Source organism: Aquila chrysaetos, chromosome 9 (assembly GCF_900496995.4).
Source record: "Aquila chrysaetos chrysaetos chromosome 9, bAquChr1.4, whole genome shotgun sequence".
Taxonomy (NCBI): Eukaryota; Metazoa; Chordata; class Aves; order Accipitriformes; family Accipitridae; genus Aquila; species Aquila chrysaetos.
In genome coordinates this window covers 11,959,608-11,978,409 of record NC_044012.1, presented here as the reverse complement: position 1 = coordinate 11,978,409, position 18,802 = coordinate 11,959,608, and the positions used below count along the sequence as shown (strand labels likewise).

Sequence of the window (18,802 nt, the reverse complement as noted above, 5' to 3'; positions counted from 1 at the left end):
TTTCTACAGAGCAATGTGAGAACAAAATGCAACATTTGTTAGTATGTGGTTTTAGAGGGAAGAATTTCTTTTGTGTGTGCTTCTATAAGCCAGAGCAGTAGAAAGCTTTTCCACTCAAGAGTCTCTGTAAGTACATTGTATTTAAGAAGGTTTTGTTTTTGTAAGATGGTTAATTATTTTTATTTAAAAAATACATAAACAATTTAGCTGGGTTATTAAAATCCATTTGCTTTCATTATACTAGATGCTTAGTTCTTTGCCATTTACAATGTATTTCTCAAAATTGTTTTCTCCTTTCTATTTCCTTGCCAGCTGGATCTTTATTCTGCCATTGCTAGCTGCCTTTTTTTTCTGCCAAAATCTGAAACATTTTTAAATTACATTAAAATGGTTTAAAATTAGACTATATGAGTATAATTTGGAAAATGTGTTAGATTGACTCAGCCTAATGAGTCAGGCCTATTTTTTAGATACACTGAGTTTATTGTAATATTTTATCTGACTGTCAATAACTCAATAAAGTAAAGAAAAGGGGGATGAAAACAAAAAATGCTCCAGCAGAGCAGAAAAAAATCAGAACAGTGTAAGTAAGGGGACAATTAGGAGATGATTCTGCATTATTTTTGCACCTAAATTCCCTCTATTTTGAAAAGATTTTTCTAGATACAGCTTTACCTAGGCAACATTCTCCTTTCAAGCTAAGGAAACATAAGTTTATTCATTAGGACTTCAACTCAGAGTGGAGATTTCCATTCCTTAACACACATCAAGGACCTATGCTCATGCATTCAGAACTGTTTACAAAAATGGACTAATAAGAGAAAACAGCTTTATCATTGTGGCTTTCCTTGTGGTCAGCATCTGCACGAGAGAAGGAAGGGTATGAAGGAAGGGTAGTCACATTTCAACAAAAAGACAACAGAGCAAATCCTGCTCTGTTAGGTGGGTGTAAGGCCATAGCTAACTGCTGATTTTAAATGAGTAGTTGCAGAACCATACTGCTGTATACAGAAAAGAGGATTTGGCGCTGTATCAATAAAATTATTCCAGGGAGGTGGGAAAAAAAGCAACACACTGTTTCTGCTTGCAAATTTAATCTGCTCTTGCAAGGCATGTCCTGCAAGAGACAATCTTGGGGATAAATCTTCCTATGCAACTCTCTTTAAGCCCACTGAAGCAAGATTTACACCTCTATAGCCAATCCAAGGCTTGTGTTCCAACCTCCAAGCCCTGAGCAACCTCCTCATTATTTTCCAGCATGGGTTTATGCACCAGTTTGCCATTACTTGAGCTAACGTTAGCTGATGCATATTGCTCTGGATAACCTGAATCACGATGCATTTATGGATAGCAATGACCTAGGATCATACAACTGCTGCTCTGGCCCCTCCTCAAAGGTTCCTTGGGTCAAAAGATGAGGAACTAAATGTAAGAGTCAGGAACGAGACAATTCTGTGGCCCTTGCAGTATGAACTGTACGGGGTCCCACCCATTTCTAGTAAAGGGCACCACAGAAACTCTCTGTCTTGAATGAAGTCCTGCACTGAGCTGAAGTTACCTCTGCTAACCAAGAGTCTGGTGGTTCCAGTGATGCTTGCATGACAGGTATCGGTGAGAAGTGAGGCCCTTTGAAAGCTCCTGTTTAGATAAGTTTGTGTGTGAGTGAAACTCTGGGGTGCTTAGGGGGGCAGCTAGCAGGTGCTATAGCCTCATGTCACCTACAGAGTGGTGTTCATGTTATAGGGCCAGTATCAGGGCACAGCAGCTCCTTCCTCAGTTTGGTGGTAGCAGGTTGCATAGGCTGTGCTCTTCCCTTGTGTGAGCTGTGATGGGCTTGCATGATCAATATAGAAGTATTGATACATGTGAAATGCCTGCCATTGCAAAATATTACATTGCATTATACTAGACCTTTTGGATAAATAATTTACAATATTCTTTTACCCAAAGGGCCCTGTCTTGGGCTCTTTTACCTAGCTTAGATTCCCACTGACATTGAAATAAAAGTTGAGGCAACTGTGTTTGGAAACTTTACAAAGAAAACATATGTATCCAGTTTGCTCAACATGGGTGTCTGAAGAAATGTTAAAAGGTGTCCAAGATGCAAATGTTTGTTTATGAAACACTCAGGAGAATTTCACAACTGCATATAAGAGCAACCTAGTTTTCCATTTGAACCCTTGTACATCAGATGTACGCTGTGTGGATATCCATTCAGCACCTGTCCTGTCATCTCATTTGCACTGATGGTTGCTTCATGAGGTTAGCATGACAGTAGAGCCTCTTAGCCTGCAGCATCATGACTGCCTTGTGCTAATCCATGTGTGGGTTCCCCTCCAGTGAGAAAGGTGTCTCACTGGCTGTACTGCCCCAGCTGTGTTCAGCACCAGTGCTTATGGAGTCATGTGGAGAACACAGGCTAGCTGATACATTGGGTTGATTCTCATGTGGATCAGTTCCCAGATCTGGCTCCCTGTGCAGTCATGCAAGGATTAGTGCTTGCACAAGGGCAGAGATAACATGGTCAGACCTACCCCTTCCAGCAGCAGCTCTCATGTAGCGTAGCTTGAAGCTACCGTGATGTTGGCTCAGTGTCAGTGCGGGTAACACTTCAATACAATGCGTGGAACTAGGTTTTAGCACCGTGAGTGCATGCAGGCTTCCCAAGGTACCAAGAAGTGGTTTCCACTCCAACGATAAGAACTTCATCAGTGTAACTTCCTATAAAGTGTCCAAGGAGGACACGATGGCTTTCTTGCCCCACCGTAACTTTTTCCTGTTGCTAAGCCCAGGATAATGACAAGAGGCTGGGAAGCAGCTGTCTGCAAACTTCATATAAATTCTCATAGTTCTTTGCCATATTGTAGGAGAACTATTTCTTAGTTTATCTCAGTTCTTTTTTAGAATGTGAATCTAATTGCAAAACTATGATACTGCACTTCAGCATGTATTGCAGAGTTTCCGGGATCATGTGTAGCTGCAAACTTTCACTTCATGCCAATGTACTGCACTCTAATGGGTGAACTTTCTAAACTCAATGTTCTGAAAGCATGGACGTATTTTGAAATAAAACCCCAGTGGATAAAAATAATCCTCTAGTATTTTACTCTCAGTTAACCTTTTGATGAGAGGGGGTATAGAGCTGGGCAGTAAAGCTGAAAGTCCAGTTAGTCTCAGTGGGACTATTCATGGAATAGCTCCTCTTCTGTGTTAATGAATCAGAATCTGCCCCTATCTGGAGTAAATAATCTCCAAGTTCAACATCCGTGAACAGGGAATATACAGAAAAGAGCCATAAATACTACACAGTCATAGGTCAAGGCAAGTGGACATTTTGTGGTGGTACACTTCATAATTATTGATCTGTAGCTAAAGTCCTAAGCTTGTGGATGCAGCGAGGCAGGAGTTCATGTATTCAGTAGGCCAGCTCATTTTTTAGCTTTAGGCTGAGAAATAGTCTCTTTCTGGCTCAGCCACTGTTTAATGATTCAATGCAAAGTTGAACAGTGGCTCCCAACAGAGCTGAGAAAGCCCTTCCTCCAATGCCTGTGGGGTAGCAGGTATGTCCCTCAATTACAGAAGGGAATTAAACCTGTTTCCCTTCCACACTGCCATTTTCAGTGAATGCTGTAGCCACTGAGCTGTTGGTGAAGGTGGGGCATGAAGGTAATAGTCTTGTAAGAGGAAGGTGACTATGTTCTGTGGGGAGACCACTTTGTTTGCAGGAAGCACTCAGTTTCCTTACTTGCTTGAGTAGTGTAGGAAGATGCAGGCAGTTCCTGTGAGTCTGCTGCATGAAGCTGGGTCTTGCCTGTGCCCACACCAGGCACATTTGCATGGGGCATTCAGACCAAAAGCAGCTAGGACTTTGGTACTTATGGCCTTTTGTGTCTCCAGGCAGTGAGTTCCATCAAACCTATTGTTAGAGTAAGAGCTGCTAGATCAAACAGAATTTCCTGACTCTAATAAAATGAAAAGAATAAAAACATATTAAATTCAGTCCTGATTCAGCTCCTAATTGAATAGATTTACCACCAACATACTGTGCAAACGTATATCTCGGTGGCAAAATTGTGTGAACATCTGAGAAATTGGTACAAATGATTTGAGTTCTAGATCCCCTTGTAGGCAGAAGGCTAAGCTCTCTTCTCTTTGACCTGATTGATGTTTGCTAATGACAGTTTAGAGGCTTGGTCGTGTTTCAGTATCATTTGAAAATTAATTTGTATTTTCAAAACTCTTATACAAGATGTCAAAGACTTTCTTCTAGGGACGTTCTACCATGTCACTGACTTGAGCAGGAGTTTATACATGAATACACTTTTGAAGGATGAGATCCTGAGCTGGCATGTATTTGCAGGTAGATGTTGAACCCCACTGTTTCATTAAGCTTGTCAATGCTTATCCAGTGTGACCTCCAGTGAACTGGGAACTGGGATGGGAACCTCCCAAGAACGGATTTTCCTGGGAGCACTTCTGGCCTTTTCCAGTGGAGTCTGAAAATTTTAGAAGAAGAGCTGATCCCCTTGTCTTAGAACAACTTAGGGGTTTGTTTTGGTAAACTGGCAGTAGGAGGTGAGTATGAAAAAAGAATTACAAGGTACATGGTGGGAAATTAGTTCCGTCAAGGTGGGTGAGCCCTTTTTTCTCCATCAGTTTGCTGCCCCTGCAATTTGTATCATTTAATGCAAAATCTTCCTGACAAGTCTTCTGTTTGGTGGGGAAGACAGGATCATGGAAGTACTTTGCTGGGCTCCTAATTCCCCTAGCTGTCCTCGTGTTGATATGACACCTGATGTACCAGAGCAGCATGACAGTTAAGATCAGCTTCACCAGCAGATAATACCAGTAAAGATTTTATTTCCTATTCTAATCAAATGTGGTATCACTGATATCTGATGACAATTGCTGTCTTTTTAATAATCCCCACTGCGGAAAGCCTTGAATACTCAGTTATAGTTGCATTCCTGGAATCATTTATTCTCTGCATAGAGATGCAGTAAGATGTCTGCTCCAGTTAAGCCAAGACTTAACTGTGCCCCAGGGAGTCAACCAGCCAGCTACTGAATCTTTATCAAACTGACACGGGCGGCCCTCATCCCTGGTAGGGAGATCGAATACCCCTCACAGGAACACAATATTCTTTCAGCCTTTCAGCATCACAGTGTAAACTGGAGCATGCATTTGCGTGCTGGCTGGGCACAAAGGGAGGGAAGCCTGCAGCCGATTACCTCTGCCCCTACCAGCTGTGGCAGTGAGACTGTGCTGCAGGTTCCAGGGATTGTGGGGATGTATTTGGACAGCTGCAGAACATGAGCAAGGGGAAGAAAAAGGGCTGTCTCCAGGCAAACATGTCCTGATTTATAACGGAACTATATTTATGTTAGTCGTAACCACATTATTCAATGTAATTGGGGTCAAGAATTGAACGAGTCTAAAAGAATGCAAAAAATAGTTTCAAAATTCCTATTATAAATAAAGACCTGGTTTAGAGGTTTTGTGAGAACTCCAGAAGTTGAAAGCGTAGCAAACCCCCAGTGTTTTCTAAAAGACAATGCCAGAAAAACCACATGAAAATTCATCTCAGTGGAGACTGACTGCTTTCAATTTATTTTTTATTTTTTGGTGCTTGTCAGTGTCTCATGCTGCCCTCACTGTCATTTTACTTCACGCTATTTCTTTGCAAGATGCCCAGTTGAGTATTGGTGTCTTGTAATACCAGTCAAGAGCAGGGACTTGCTGGTCATAGTTGCCAGGAGTGAATTTTCCTCCCCTCACCATGCCCCAAGGTATTAGCAGTTGTCAGTCAAACAAAGTGATGGCAGTACCCTCCAGTCTTACACTGTGTTTGTTAGATTTTCAGCTGGGAAATGTATGTATTTCCCCCCGGCTGCATTTTGGAAGGCTGGCCCCCAGGCTGAGGCACTATGTTCTGCTCTCCTTTACATTTATGTGCTACCCGAGGGCAACATTGTCTGAAGAGTTCCTACTATTTGCCTGATTTTTTTGCATCTTGCTTCTTTGCTTATGCTCTGTCTGGTAGGATAATACTGAGCCCATAGTGAAAGCTGTGCCTGGGCACAACTTTTGAGACATGAAATTTACTGTGTTTAGCTGTGCCTAAAAGGATGTTTCTCCCATCAACGAGAGCTCTCCTGACTATTGTTTCTCTTCATAGTTTTCAAGCGAATATGAAGTTGCCCCTCTTCCCCAAGCCTTCTCTTTCCACCTACTCCTGTCTTCTTCCATGGTACTCTGAAGAAACATTGACAAATTCTTCTCTGCAATCGACTTTTTATGGTTGTGTTGCTACAATTAAAGAAGTTGTCTTCATTTTGACAAAAAAGTTCAGAATGTGGCTTGTAAGCTATAGTAATGCTGACATTTTCTATTACAGTTAACCTTTGCTCTTCAGTTAAAGCTGTATCTCAGACCTAAGCCAAGGGTCATAGATAAAACATCCCTAGGTTTTTTCCACCTCTTAAACTGAGTTGCATCAGTGAACCATTAACTTAGTAGATTATTTACTGTTACCTTTATGGAAGAAATGCATACTGTACTTTTCCTGCATTGCTCAGGTTTGATTTATGTACGGCCTCAGTTCTATACGTTCCTCAGTGAAGCAAGGCCTTCATACCACAGCAAAGTAAACAGGCAGCTGAAACTTGCCTGAACAGTAGTCAAAACTTACAGTAATTCACATACTTTTGTCCTCATATCTTTTCTATTTAACATGCAGCACTAACAGTCCTGGTTTGCACTGGGGAAAAACTAATTACAGCAACATTAGACTCAGATAAGTGTTAGCCTCAAGTTAAACTGCAAAGGCTGGGATCCGAGCTGTGCCCAGATCCTACGGGGAGCCGTAGCCAATTAATTATAGCTCCCTGATCTGAGGACAGGTTACAAACTGGCCCCAGCACTGATTAGAGCAATATCAGAGAAAAGATTACAGCATCTTGGGGGCTGCTCTAATCAGGACCAGCTGCCGGTGGCCACTGGGGCCTGCCAGAGCATGGCTTGTGTTGGACTGCACCCCTCTGTGCCCTTGCTGTGGCCTTGCAGGGGGCTGCAGGAACTGGTTGCACCAAGTCTCTGGCAGGATAAAATATCCAGGCTGAAAACAAGTGAGTTCTTTCAAAGGAGGCAGCACACGGAAGTGGGGAGGCCATGGGCTGACTAAATCTTCATCCTCCCATTGGGCAGCTCAGCAGGAAGAGATAACAAAACAGGAGACATCCGCTGGTAGTGACCAGCTTTTCTGCTCTCTGACTAGCAAATGGAGTCTTCCTGGCATGATTTTCCACTTCCTCCCAGTCTCACCAGCCTATCTTTGAGAGTCAGATTTTACAGTAATTTTGGGGAGGTGGACTTCCCTATTTCTTCTCCTGCACACTCCTCTTTGCTGTTGCCAAACATTATCTCCCCTCCCAGCACATTGGAGCTCCCCAAAGCAAAGGGAGTGGAGTGTGAGGAAACCAAGGGATTTGTCTGACTCAGCTTCATTTGGTCTTTCAATCAATTGAGAAACAAATGTGATATCCCCCTCCACTCCCTATTGACTGGGCCTGTGTGTGTAGGTCAGGCATCTGGAGCTGGATTTTCCAATGGTTAGGAAAGAGCTTAATCCTTAAGAGGAGATTTGTAGGGAGGTGCGGAATAAAAGGGATAGGTTCTCGATACCCTTACAGTGAGAGCCAGGAGAGAGGTGATTCACTCAGCAGTGCTAGTAGCCTTCTATAGACACCTTTTAAAGGAGGTCAGAGCTCCTAGAGAAGGGCAGTACAAGCCAGCTACGGATGCTTTTATGCTGTTTACATTGTCTTCAGCTGTTTTCTTGACAAAGCAGGGCTTAGTGCTCCTTTCATTCTGTATTGTGAGGAATGATAGGCTTAATCTGTTTTGACAAGCAAGTTTAGTTCTGTACACCATTACTGCTTTGCTAATGGGGATAGCTGGGTCTAACAGCGGTGTTAGGGATGCAGGGTAGGAGCTTGACTCTGCTGCTCTGTAGCACGTGGTCTGATGGTGCCGCAGAGGCTCTGCATGCTCTGAGCACCCCCAAAGGGCTCCAGTCCTGACTACTTTCAGAAGCCGATTCCCCGTGGCAGTGGACAAGTCTGGGGACAGCACTGCCAGCTGCTATCTTGCTACATCTAGCATGCCAAAAGTGGCACAATTTCTGGGGGCAGAGGGGAAAAAGAGGACAGAGAAAATGTTGGGATCTCACTGTTTTCCTCCCACACACATCTGCCTTTAAGCACAGGGCTGCTGTGCATTGTGCAGCACTGTTCAGCTTGAGCCTGGGGTGTCCAACTGTGTCAGGGCTGCCACTGTCTTTAGTGGCTGCCACTCCGTCTTTAAGCACCAGATTATACCACAGAGCCCAGAGGCTAGCAACAAGCTAAACTTGGGCTGCTTTTCTTCCAACACGCAAGAGTATACCACCCTCTTGGATACAGGTCCAAGATTTCACATCTCTCAGCTGTGATGTTTTCTTGCCCTCTGGCCTTTGACTAGATGGTGCTGCTCAGACCACTCAGCAGCTGAGTAGTGGCTCATGCCCTTTTGCCCTCCAAACATCCCGGTACCCCTTGAGTGCTCAGGACACACAGTACCCTCCGTGCAGAGCCCACCTCCCTCATCCTGCCCTGTCAGGACATAGGCATGCACAGGTAGAACGCCCCTTTCCATGTTCTGCAACCTGTGTCAGCATTTGCAGGGCCCCTGCCAGCAGCTCCCATCATCCCTACATACTCTGCCACTCCCCATCCACCACTTTTGGCATTGTCCAAATGCACTGCAGCCCCAGATGCTTCCTCCAGACAGCTTAAGAAAGTTGAATGAAAGTTTGTAATCTGAGGCTAACTCAGGTTACTGTATACATTTCCTTTCCCTACCCCCTCCAAAGGAGTATATCAATATCTGCACCTGGCTGTATGGGAGAAGGCATTGCGCTCTCAAATCCCAGTCCCCCTTTGGCCACCATGAGTTGTGCACGGAGATGTTTTAGTAGGTGAGGCAGAGGAAGCTGTCTGAGAAGGGAAACAAAAGCTCTTTGAGTGCGTGAGACCTTAATTCAATGTAGCTTGTTCCTAGTCAAACTCAAAAGTCTAATTCATTGAATGGACGTAACACCCTTCTCTTTTCTCTTTCCCAGCCTAGGTACTCTTCACTCAATTTAAAACAGCCCATATCAGTGAATCTTAATCTAGTTGGGTGCCACAGTAAATTATGTTAGGTGAATTTTAAGTAGCCCTAAAAGCACTCACTGAATCAGCTTTAAACTCATTTTAATTAGACCAGTGTGTCTTTGTGAGTGGTTGATGCATTTTGGTCCCAGCTGTGCCACGGTTCTGTGTTTCGGCCCTGACCTTGCTTTAGCCATGCTTAAGCACCCTTTTTAAAGACTCCTCTAGATGTAGCACTCTGTGTAGTGCAGCATGGCTTATGGTAAGGTCTTAGAGGAAACAGTTCAGTCCTATCCTTTATGCTCAGTGTTGTTCATAATCAGTGTCAAGATAACAATCTGCTAGTGTTTTTCCAAAGGAATGGAGCTACAATTTTCCTCTGCATGACTTTAGCTCTGAAGAGGAGTTTGTTTTGCCCCTTATTACAATAGCCAATTGCAGGGTTGAGCAAGATGATGAAAACTTTGAGGTTATGTAAGGTCAGGAAGAGAAAGCCCATGTGGCCTTAAGTGTGCTTAACAGGTGAATTTTAAGTACCTTTTTCCTTCCCTGGAAGACACAAAGAATTCAATTCAATTCCACTTTCCCCATGGTTTAAACCTTCCTATTATTTCCATTATTATTGTTTTATATTTTCTTCTATTCTGTGCCTCAGTGTGTGCATTATTTTTAGCTGCTGGTTGCTCTCTCTTGTAAGCGTACAATGACATGAAAAAATCTTCAGCTGTAGGACAGGACTCGTAGATGCAGTAAAAGAGGCATCTGCATTGCTAGCTCTGTTCATGGTGGTATTGTCCTCTGACAGACAGCTCAGTTCCCTGGGGTGCATGTGTAAGTAGTCCTTGAGACTCCAAGGTATCTTTTGGGAGAAAGGCAAACTAGTCTTTGGACCATTCTTCCTGTGCAGGATTCATGGCATGGCCTAGATTTTTTTCAGAATTTTTCTTCCAGAATTTTATAAAGGGAGAACATTGTTTTTCAGGAAATTAGATGTTTCATGTTGACCCTCACCTCCCACAGAGGATTGGGCTGATTGTATTAATTGCTCAGACTCTGCAGGAAGCAAACTTCAGCTGTGTACCACGAACAAGAAAACTCATGCTCTTTAAAGCTCCTTCTTATTATATTCATTGTCATTCAGAAGAGTCAGGATGTAAATCTGTACTGAAAATGCAGAGACTAAAATTCTGAACACGGCATTTTTCTTCTGTAGATTTAATCTACTCTCATTTATAACCTAGCAGTTCCAATGAGGTCAGTAGATTAGATTTTACCCTACAGGAAAAAACACACAGAGATTCAGGATTTGCACAGAATCCAGTCCCCTGTAGTTTTTGCTTTAGGGAGCACAGTGACCTCTCTCCATGTCAAAGCCAGGAGTGGTGCACATCACCCTTCAAATACCTACTCTCCTAAAACAAATGTCGTTCTTCCTCTTGGAGGCCAGTGGGTACCAGTGGTTCTAAGCTTTCCTCCTCTGCCGCAATTTCTGTGGGTTTTCCTCTGTGAAAACTTCATCATTTCTAAGCTCACCATTTCTCTCAGTCACTCACTGTCTGCCTTTAAAAATAGTTTCACTTGTGCATTGCTCAATCAATGCTATTCTTATATTTTTCTATTTTTGGAGCTGGAATTTTAGACCTGTAAGATGATGCTGAGTAGTGGCCATTGCTAAGAATCAGCGAGCTCCAAGATCCTCGGAAATGGAGAGCGATTGGGGTGACTCCTCTTCTGCCTCATTGCCTGCCAGACCTTGCAATGAGCAAGCTCACTTCTGCCCCAAAAGCGGGCTTAGGTCAGGTGTTAAAGGCTGAGCACCAGCACCGGAGCCATACCAAATCACCTGAAAATGTTGGCCTGGATTTTTCAAAGCATAGGTATGTTTTTCTATTACAGTCCATTTTTCCTAGGCTTGGAACTGGAAATATGGCAGAGATAGTAATTCAATGTAAGCAGGATGGTGGGAAGCCTCAGACTGTCTGTGTAAAGGGCACCCAGCTTGTCTGTGCCTGCTGTGGAAGGCATGTGTGCATGTTGAAGACTTGAATGCAAAAGTCCTTTTGCATGTTTGTGCAATGTCTGGTTAACGTGTAGGATGGGCATGAATGAAGTGCATGCACTTGTATGCATGTCTACTGGTGCTTCTAGTCTCAGGGGTCGCGTCATTTAAAGTTTAAAATGGTTAATAATGTTTTCTATTTTATTTTGGTATAAATAAGGAAGTGCAGCGAGCAGCCATCTTTACAGTCAGCCATTTTCAGTTCCCCTTTTTTTCTGATCCGCCCTTGGACACGAGAACTCCTGCGAGCGCATGCAGCTCAGAAGCAGTCCATGGTCACTTCAGAAGTCATATGAGTCATTTAGTTGACCAGATTTTACTGGAAGTCACTGTTCTGATTTCAGTAACAGAAGTATGCAAATAATGGAAATGATACAGAATTTAAATGTTCGCTTTTTAATTTGGTTAACAGCAGGATCCATTTTTTGCTATTACTTTCACACAATACTTTCAAGTAATTTTTTGGAGTTCCTTAATTTTCACATTTCACTGCAAATTTGTTGCTATAGCTCTGATAGGATTAAATTTGAATTCAGCATGTTAGACAATGGTAGGATTACATCAATTAGAGTAGAGAAAATCACGACTCTAGGCGCAGTGATGAAGGGTAGAGTAGGAAATAGTGCTGAGAGATAAGCTGCACCACAGCTGGTGCAGCAAGACAACTGCTCAGTTACAGAACAGTTGAAAATAATGGTTAGGAAAGATGTGTTCTGTGGTTGAACCCCACTCACTGCTTGTGTGATTTCAGAACTAAAGTAATAGATCCTTGTACATGGAATGTTTTCGCACAGTGTAGGTCGTACCCCATTTTAGTGAGATCCACATAACAGGTGTTTATCGTATACGGCTGATACTGAAGAGCAACCTGCCTTTAGGATACAGGCAAATGACCCTGCATTTAAAGTCAAAGGTCCCAGGCAGGAGAAGGGGAAGTGAGGTCACAAAAAATGACCAACGCTTGACTTGAATTCCAGTGAATTCAGCTGCATTAGCATAACGCTTCCTTTGAGGGAAAGTATGTAACATCTTTGCAATGTGTTCGACTTCCCAGTGGCATCCAGTTGCACAAGATGAGATCTACTGCTTCCCTCCTAGTAGCATTACTGTATTGCTAATAGCATGACTATTCTAATTCATTTACTAGAGGGCCAGATTTTTTAAGCTAAAAATCAGGGATTCAAACCCAGTGAATAAACCATCTGGTCTTTCCTCGGGAGACTGCATGAATAATCAATGATGTTAATCATGTGAACAGATGCTGAAAGATTAGATTTTTTTGCTCCGCCAGTATAAAGATTCCTTATTAGCATGGCAAAGTAGTTTTGTAATGCCTTTATCAGTTCTCAGAATGATACGCATTGTTCTTCCCATGCATGGTGAGCGTACCTGCCTATGGGGACTGTCTCAGTATTGTGCCTATTGAACATCTCTTGACTTTTGCTTGTTAAAGTATGTGCACGGTAGTTGTGATGTTTCTCAGTTTCTGGTAATTCTGGGTTAACTTCACTGGAGCTGAGCTGAATTGAATCCTGGCCATATTTCTCTCTGTATATGTTGTAATAATCTCTTCCTCCTCCCTTTGCCTGTCATGTCTCCTCACAGTCTGCGACCGCTGGCCTCAGCTGCTCTAGAGCCCATTTATCGCAGTTTTGCAGCTCACTGACAGGCTGGGTGCAGCAGCAGACCAAGAAAATACGGCAAAACTCAGAAAAGAGAAACCAGGTTTATTTGATGAGTTTCTAACTTTAAAATATGTAAGATCTAATGTAGTTAAGAAAATCCAAGCTATTGGCAGGACAATCCATGCAGAAGATACTCTTGTCACCAAAGTAAATTGCCAGGTTCTGGTCATTTTTGGTAATAAAAACAGATCTGTCAGCTTCTGACTAAACTGGCAGTAATCAACAAATAACACAAGGGCTGAATATGGCTATATGGTGTCTTTCACAAGGATGGAAAGTACAGTTTTTCTTAAAAATGTTTTTATTTTGTTTTTAACATTTTACATGCATTTTCCTCATCAATTTGGGTCCAGAATTCTCTCTTAAGAGGTTCAAATGAATGCTGGATCTGAAAAAGGCACTTGTTAACTTTTACAGGCTAACTTCTACAGGGTCTTAATAATATTCTCAAAGGAGTAGCCACTGATAAGCAGGACCTACACGAATGAAGTGTAGACCAGTGTTTAAAGCTGCACTGGTTATGTTTCCATTGATTATGCAACCCATTCAAATCTATAGAAGGTCTGCGTTCATTAGCAATTGCTGTCTGAAGTCAAACACACACAGTAGCCCGAACTTCAGATGCCAGAAGTCAAACCACAGTCAGACTTGAGAACAGAAAGTACAATACATAGAGAGGGATTTTGAAATGCTGTTTTAGTGAACTTTTCATAGCAGTGAAAATGATGTAACCATTTAAGGAGTTTGAGGTACAGCATGTCAGTTGCTGAAATGCTTAAAAATAAACCACAGCACACTCGTTTTCACAGACTGGGAAATCGAAGTGCAGAAAAGTGAAATGACTTGGCTGGGGAAGCACAGTAGCCTCTAGCAGGTCAGGACCATATCCCAGTTGTCCAAGGCCTGCTGCTTTCTGTGCAGCATTATGTCTTGTATAATAATTGCAGTATGTTGTCATTTTTCTGCTTTTTCTCAACTGGGAGGGCTGCAAGAAATAGCTGTTTCACTTGCTAGGTGACAGTTTTCCTTACTTCTCACTAGGAGAGATGAGTTACCAGAAGTGCCCTACAGAGAGAACAGTACTTGTTGCTGGGAAGTTACACGTTCAAGTGTCCAAGCCCCAAACCATAATGTACTATTTACTTTAGACAGTCATGCGATAACGCGTTTCTTTCTGTTGTAAGCTGTTAAAAATAAAACAAGGATGCAGAAAATAAATGTTAGGACAGAAGGAGCGCCCTGACTTTCCACATAGCTAAAACAGCAGGGTGGCAGCCCTTGGAGCCGAACAAAAGTATAATTCAGGGAGTGATTTCTTTTTGCCCAGATTCAAAGAAATCATCACACAATTTCCCTACCTTTTTAAAACTAATTTTTAAATCAGGCCTGTTCTGAGTGTCATGTTGGATGCTGACATGTGACTAGGAAGCAGCTATGCAAAACTGTATCTGCTTGGCTTATGTCTCCTGTTTGCCACCTAAGTCTTGGTCAGGTTGAAAGCTGAGCTTACAGTGGGCGCTGTGTCATTGGGCTTGATCTGAAAGTTCTCTGGGGCACGTGTACCGAGTTCATTGTAATTCAAGTGAAGTAGGGTGGTTAAGGGCAACTGATGATGAGCCATGTCTTCATCTGTATTATGGCATGCTTTATGTGACAGTTACCATCCTGGACAATTATATACTAAAAGCGGTGATTTCTTCAGCTAAAGTTTGGTGATCCAAGCAGCCGCTGTGAAAGACTTCTGCCAGCTGTGTGCTGGAAATAAGGAAGGAGAGATGGGGAGCAAGAAGGGACATAAAAGGTACATTTTTCCCAGGTTTAAAACAGCTCCTCTTTGGGTATTGTAAAATAAATCATGCCTAGTGCTGGTTCCCAATAAGAACGTAATACAGTGAATGGTTGTCAGTAATTTGAAATAGGAATGATTGTCACTAATTAGCTCCTGGCCTCAGCATAGAACCTGTCTCCTCAGGGTAACAGCTGTACGCTGTAGGTACTGTTTGTTATGCATATTGGAAGTACACTTGCAGAAACAGGCAGGTTACCTCCTCCTCACGGGGTTTATATGAACACATTTCCAAGGCAAGTGACTGAAAAGCATCTCGCTCCAAAGCAGGCTCTTAAAGGGTTTCACACTGTCTGAGCAGATGGAAACCGCCACTGCTACCACTTCTGCTCTGTGGGACGGACCGTGTCGATCTGCACAGGGGCAGAAATTACTATCTCTTATCGCCATAACTTACATGTGACCAAGAGGGCGGATGCTGTAGCCCAGCAGGTGCAGAAGATTCCACGATGTGTTATCTCTAGCCACGGACTGTCCTGTTTCCAGGAACACTCTTCTGATGGAAGAGATAAGAGCCTGCCAGTAACTTCTCTTATGTGAAGGAGTCAGCAAAAGTGTCTTCATCAAAATGGCTTTGTAATTGCATTAGTTTCTAAGAAGCACAGGAGGAAATATAGGTACAGCTGCATGTCATGCCCTACTTTTTTACATATTCTTGTTAGGTAATTGTATCATATTTGCCGTGTAGCTGATAAATTAAATGTATTATGAAATGGTACACAAATAAATCAGTCCTGCAAATGCGAATCACCAAACCTGCTGAATCCAGTGAGATACTAGCAAGTGTGAAGACAGTCACTTTTTCTCAAGGCTGAAAGGATCAGCTGCCAACATTTCAATCTGTGCATGATTTGAATCTTTTTTTAGAACCGGATGGATCAAAGGTACCTTACAGTGTATAGTAATTAGCCTACATTAGGAATTCCCCCATAATCCAACCCATATCAGCACAAATGTACAGAAAGATCCATTTATACATTATTCTTTAAAATAATTGGAAACAAAGAAGTTTTTCAAAACTTCTGTGCTGAATTTCAAGCCCCTCTGTTTTGTGGTTAGCTCTAGGTCTCTGGCATCTTTCCAGGCTGGAGCTGAATGAACACTTTGGGGTTTTGCAAGCAGGAAAGTGTGGAAACTAAGGGATAAGGGCCTGATCCAAAGGCCATTTTTTGCAGTTGGCCTAGAACATTTCCATTAGGCCAAAATAGTTAAGGCCATTGTACCACCCTGCAATGTCCAGGCAATGTTGAGATCTCGCTGCGTGTAACTAAGTGCATTCAGCTCTTCACAACAGCCCATTTTGCCCTGTATTAGCCCCCTGGCAAACACTTTCACTGCTTTTGTCATTATCTGTAGCATCGTTCTGCGGACTACGGTGCAGGCAGGCATAAACCGAGAAAAAGCGAAGAAACACAATTTGCAAATGAGTTGCGATCCCTGCAAGTGAATGGAAGGTCATTGTTTCTAGACCACGTTCCTGAGCTACTTCTAATCAGGCTGTGTCTGGGGTTTCTGGGATTCTGTGGTGAATGAGGCAGGTGATATGCTGGCATGTGAGGACAGGTAGCTGTGGGCATTACAGCGTTCTCAGAAAAATTCTAACAGGGGATTAGTGTTGCAAATTGGTGTTTAGGCTACCTCAACTCTATTGTTGGTTATTACTCCCTATTCCCCTCTTCCTCTCTCAGATTTAACTTCTGGTATTCCCTCTAGAGAGCATCTCCTAGAGACGGAGTCTGTCCATCGCTTTGGCCCCTAGTTGGAGTGGGAATTTGCTTTCCGCATCTGTGCTCAACGCTAACACCATGAGTCAGGTTATGCACTGCTTCTGCTGCTTTTGAAAGAAGAAATTCATCTTGATTCTGGAAATATTGCACTCCTGGGCCAGCTCTTGCAGAGCGTTCTTGCTGTCATGTGGAGTAATGGGAAGGATTGGAGAAATAGCCAGCGGTCTGAAATACACAGCCAAAATGCCTGACTGCTCCAGAGGGGCAGGCTAGTCCAAGCTTTCGATGGCTGACAGATCCTGAGTGCTCAGACATTCACCCCATCCCAGAGCTGCTGGAGGAGACCCTATGGTTGCTACAGCCTTGACAATCAGCTGGTTCTGTGGAGGACAGCCACAACCCCCAGATCCTGTTCAGGCCACATACAAAAGCTCTGTGTGTTGCAAGAGGACTACAGACCACCCTTGGGAACCGTTGATGGGCAGCTTCCCAGCCTCCTGGCCCCACAGCATCACCCTGAACTCATCATTTCTGCTGAGCCAGAGGCCTTCCATGAGTTAGCCTGAAATGAGAATGCTTGTTTTCCTCTTGCACTGAGTAAGAGACTGACAATATCTAATTGTCAATACCCCTCCCTTGAGAGACATGCAACAGCGTTGCTCCTCAGGGCATATTCCCCTCTGCTGTATTTAGAACAGTTTGAAAAGACCAAATTTTAAAAATAATAATCTTTCCAAAAACTCCCCACCCACCAGCACTCCCGTGCCAAATTTCAGTTTGAAGAAAATGAAAAAGGACAAGTTTATACACTCTGATGAACGGGAGTTCAAAATGGAACCTGAACATCATAATTCTTGCAAATGTACACTGATAATGGAAAGCAGTGGTGATGATGGCATTGTGCCCAGAGGGGCCCTTTGTTGTAGATGCTTTTGGTGTTGCTTCTTTTTGCAGTTTATATTAAAGGTGAAAACATCTGTTTTCTTCAGTGTTTATGACTACTTTCCTCCCTCTTAGCTTATCGGTGGAAATTTTAAATAAATCTACATATCAGTATGTCTGCAATATTCTTAACTGCAAATCACTTGCACAGTGAGTTTAGCTATTTTTCTGTTCATGAAACTCCCACTTTCTGCAGATGTTATTTCTTAGGGTTATTTGTGAATATTTGCCACAAAAGACCAAGTGGACAGTTGTCAGACTTTTGCTGCTCCTATTAAGTATTTGTAAAGGAAGGGTCACCTAAATAGATGGCATTATCTGTTCCCAGATTTCATAGACAGTATTTGCCCTGTGTATGCACACTAAATCTAAAGTGAATGATAATATGAAATTATTTAATTGGCTTACAAATACTTGCTTTAGAAAATCAAAGGAGGCTGAAATGTCGTGATTGGAGGTTTCTTTAAAACTTACATGAACAGAACTCTTTGGTGCAAATTGCCTCAAACGCCATGTAGGGGGCTTGAAATTGGGTGGGATAAGAATGGCTTTGAATTTGTAAACAGAGGGGTGGATGCTGGGTTGCACAGTACTTGCACTGATCAAATTTAGTGATGTGAATTTTGCAGCTTGGAATCAGTCGTCTTTGCACAAACTCCACTGTGGTACTGTAATACTTATTCAGCTCAGGTCCAGGCAGTCATTTCTAAGGGTTTGTTTGTGCCACTATGATTTGACATCAGGTAATAGGTATTTTACCTAATCTTGTAATTAAAGGCAGAATTTAATCTTTAGATTTCATAAGGCTATAACAATTACCTTTTACCCATGCACATGAAATACTGCATCAGGCAAATCTATAATTAGTTAAAACTAAAACAAAGTGCATTTCTATTATTAACAATATTGCATAAAAGTCTCAGTGCCATAGCTGAAAAATCAAAGCCAAGTAACAGTTCAGAGACAGTTGCTGCTATAAAACTTTTGACCTTAGTTACCGAATGTACATACAAACAAATAAACTAACCAGACAGAGATAGTCCCCTAGGAGCAATCACGATTTACAAAATTTTGGGGGCTTTTAGCCAACCTGTAAAGTTGATGAAATAAAAAGTTTGCCTGTGTATGCCAGCTCATTAATCAGTGCCCCTTTTCACTAGCTGAAAGGCTGGTTTGTAGATTTGCTTCTACTCAAGGCAACCGTTTTTGCATCCTTTCCAGTAAATACTGCTGACTTGAAGGCTCCAGGAGTCAGGAAGTGTTTTGCTGAAACGTCATGGACAGCACTGCGTATCTTGCAGTGATAGCTCTGTGGAAGGCCATAAGTCCAGTCTTGCCAGTTGTATTCTTTA

General features: G+C 42.6%; 1 protein-coding gene across 1 annotated transcript in view; it reads left to right on the top strand.

Annotated features, from left to right (window-relative positions):
- Positions 1-1,484: 1,484 nt before the first annotated feature.
- Positions 1,485-18,802, top strand: part of LOC115346393 — an 87,901-nt gene continuing 70,583 nt past the window's right edge. Inside the window, exon 1 of the transcript XR_005933223.1 lies at positions 1,485-1,605. The gene's annotated coding sequence lies outside the window, so the exon portion shown is untranslated. The remainder of the gene's footprint in view (positions 1,606-18,802) is intronic.